Source organism: Sminthopsis crassicaudata, chromosome 6 (assembly GCF_048593235.1).
Source record: "Sminthopsis crassicaudata isolate SCR6 chromosome 6, ASM4859323v1, whole genome shotgun sequence".
Taxonomy (NCBI): Eukaryota; Metazoa; Chordata; class Mammalia; order Dasyuromorphia; family Dasyuridae; genus Sminthopsis; species Sminthopsis crassicaudata.
Genome location: NC_133622.1, coordinates 239646600 through 239650427, shown reverse-complemented (window position 1 = coordinate 239650427; position 3828 = coordinate 239646600). Strand labels below are relative to the sequence as shown.

Sequence of the window (3828 nt, the reverse complement as noted above, 5' to 3'; positions counted from 1 at the left end):
TACAATTGAGTGATTTATTAATCTTAATGAACAGTAATTCCAGAATGATAAACTTTGTTCAATTGAGATATTTTAATTTAGAATTCTTCTGTGTCTCTCGATTATTGATTGAAGATAGCCTGCTATACTAGTATTACTACCACTGAAACGAAATTTTTTACAATGTTCTTTTCTTCAAGGAACTCAATTTTAGTTGTAGACTCATAATAAAAGATAAATGAGATGAGATGACACATCATTTTGAAAGCTATTCTATTGAATGAAGAAGTTTAACAACATCCTAAAAAAGGGTAACAAAGGAAATGAAACATTCACAAATAGAAAATCAAAAATGATCATGCTTTCGAATTTTAGCCATCATTGTTAAAAATCATTGCATATTCTTTTTTTACCCATCTGCTAACTATAGACAAATAGAAAGATACATATTGCCACCTGTCAACATCCTATTGAAATTGAAGTTGAATCCTGCACTAGAAAGAAGACTGAATGTTGAAATAAGATTTACTTTACTACTTCTAAGACCAATGTCATTGAACTTTATATATTTGTGATGGGTGAATGTGTATTTATTCAAATTTCTTTTTTTTTATTTCGGAAACCTTCAATATCATATTAATGCTATTTGTCAAGAAAACAAGCTTTTAAAGCACTCACTATATAACAGGTGCGGCTTTAAGTACTAGTGGTACAAAACAAAAATGTAAGCCAGAGGGGCCACAAAGGGGCCAGGCCAGAGCTAAGGAGCCAGGGGTGGCTGGCCCAGCTTCCCCATGAAGGACTGAGGAAGCTGACTCACAAAGCAGCAACCATAGGGTTTGGAACTGAGCCATTTGGAATTATGGGGTCTGAGAATCCAAGTCTACACAATCCGAGTTGTAAGATCATGACCTTCCGTCCTACCATTGAGGAGTTTCAGGACTTTGGGAAATATGTGGCCTACACTGAATCCCAAGGAGCTCACAGAGCAGGACTTGCTAAGGTGATCCCACCCAAGGAGTGGAGACCTAGGAAAAGTTATGATGACATTGATGACATGGTGATTCCAGCTCCTCTTCAACAGGACAATCTGGGTTATTTACCCAGTATAACATAAGGAAGAAAGCCATGACAGTGGGAGATCATCGCCACTTTGCCAACAGTGAAAAGTATTGTACTCCTCCACACCAAGATTTTGAAGATCTGGAACGTAAATACTGGAAGAACCTGCCTTTTGTATCTCCAATTTACGGCGCTGATATCACTGGTTCTTTATATGATGCTGATGTGCAGGAGTGGAATATTGGGAATTTGAACACCCTTTTGGACATGGTGGAACACGAAGGTGGGATGATCATAGAAGAGGTGCACACTCCCTACCTGTACTTTGGCATGTGGAAAACCACCTTTCCCTGGCACACGGAAGACATGGATCTCTACAGTATCAATTACCTGCACTTTGGGGAGCCCAAGTCTTGGTATGCCATACCTCCAGAACATGGGAAACGTCTGGAATGCCTGGCAAAAGGCTTTTTCCCAGGCAGTTCTCAGGGATGTATTGCCTTTCTCCGTCACAAGACGGCTCTCATCTCTACCTCCGTCTTAAAAAAGTACGGCATCCCTTTTGATTGGATCACTCAGGAGGCTGGCGAGTTCATCATTACTTTTCCCTATGGATACCATGCAGGATTCAATCATGGTTTCAACTGTGCTGAGGCCACCAATTTTGCCACATTGAGATGGATTGACTATGGCAAGATGGCTACTCAGTGCACCTGCTGAAAGGATATGGTGAAAATTTCAATGGATGTTTTTGTGAGACTGCTACAGCTGGAGCGCTATGAACTGTGGAAGCAAGGAAAAGATATTATTGCTTTGGACCACATGAAGCCTACAGCACTCACTAGCCCCGAACTGAGTGCTTGGAAGGAGACCAAGGCTGTGCTGAAAGCTAAGCTCCTTGGGAGACAAATTAAGGAAAACAGACACTGGAAAAAGACTGAGGAGGAGAGAAAACCAAATACAGACAGGAAGAGAGAGCAGAACAGAAAGCCTGGCCTATGGTCCCACAAAAAAAGAAGCCAGCCTAGGAGGCATAAGGCGGAAGACCAGAAGTCTTTGGGAGAAGTTATGGCTGCAGAAACCCTTTGGGAGGAGGGCAAAGTTAAGGAAGAACCCAAATATGAGGCTGATCTAGAAGAAGAAGAGCAGCACAAAACTCCTGAAGGCAGTGAAGGCGATGGTAAGACCAAACTCTGAGAACTATGGACAGAATCCTGATGACCTGGCCTTCATGGAGAGCCTCTTGCAGTCACAATACCAGCCTGGAGCCCAGAGCCACATGTTTGGTACAAACTCAATTTTAGAACCAACATCTCCTGACCTCCTCCACCCCCACCCTGACCCCCTTTGACCCAAGCTAAGCACCCAGGCAACAGTGGAACAAGTGGACAGCCCTCTCCCTGACCCATGCAATAACTTGCTGTGAATTCCTTTCATCTATATTGAATTTGACCATCTGAGAGACTTGTCTGGCCACAGGTTACCTGGACTCTGCTCAACACACTGCTGATGGTCCTAGGAAAGGAGGCAATGGTAACCTCTCAGATTGCCTGTCACCCGGAGGCTTTAGAACAGCTTCTGCTCCTGGAGCCCAGGGATGCCTGGCTCTTGTCTTAGGCTAGGAAGGATTAAAGGTTACATTACAAAAGCAAAAACTACTCAGATTTGTAAACCATGTAAAAGCTCTCATCTTGAAAAGTACTATTCACTGACTACTGATGCAGGCTTTGCAATGTGATTTCTGTACAGAAATCACCTTTGTGAAGTTCTTTCTATAAATACTTATTGTTAAAAATATAAGAAAAAAAGGGAAAAGGAGAGAAGAGAGAGAGAAGAGAGAGAGAGAGAGAGAGAGAGAGAGAGAGAGAGAGAGAGAGAGAGAGAGAGAGAGAGAGAGAGAGAGAGAGAGTGCTCTGAGAGCTGAGATGAAGCAGATGGGGACTCTCAGGGACAGCAGCTCCTCTGACTCCCAGAGCTCCAGCAGTGAAGATGAGGAGTACACCTCCAGAGACTCTTCATCAAGGGGATCCTCCTCTGCAGTCCTGTCACACAAACCCTGTGGGGAACAGCAGCAGCTCCCCGGGAATAACCGGCTGATGAGCACATTGGGAGATGATTTACAACTGAGCGACTCCTGCAGTGACAGTGATGTCTAGTGTTGGGACTTCCTGCATCTGTTTTGTTGCATCCAGAAAGTTGGAGGACACAAGCAGAAAGCCACCCCCAAGGAGAGCATTTGGACCTTAGTGAGCCCTGAGTCTCACTGAACCTGAGCAGAGTGTGCTTGCATATATTATGGGAATACACTTTGACCTCAAAATCTGGGTATAATAAAAAACACACAAACAAAAAAACAACAAAAAAAACAAAAAACAAAAATTCCCAGATATGTTGGAACTATAAGACAAAGCAAAAATAGAAACCCCAACTCTATCACTTTCACCTTCTGAAAGAAAGCCCAAATCAGAAATACTCAAATACAGAGTATTCAAGTCAAAGAAAAAAAGAAGTGTTGTGAACAGCCATAAACAGTTCCAGGATCAAGGAACCCCAGTGAGGATCACACAGAACTACTGAAATACTGACTTTAACATATTTAACATTTATTGTTCTACCCTCCATCTAGGGGAGGCGGTGGGAGGAAGGGAGGGGAAGAGTTGGAACAAAAGGTTTTGTGAGGTCAATGCTGAAAAATTATCTTGAACATATATTGAAAAATATATCTTGTCAATGAAAAGCTATTAAAAAAAAGAGTAGTGGCCTGCTTTTGGGAAGGGATGTCAGTAA

At 42.5% G+C, this 3828-nt stretch overlaps 1 pseudogene; it reads left to right on the top strand.

Moving 5' to 3' along the window:
- The first annotated feature begins 841 nt into the window (after window positions 1–841).
- On the top strand, window positions 842–2238 carry LOC141546980 (lysine-specific demethylase 4B pseudogene; annotated as a pseudogene).
- Window positions 2239–3828: the final 1590 nt, after the last annotated feature.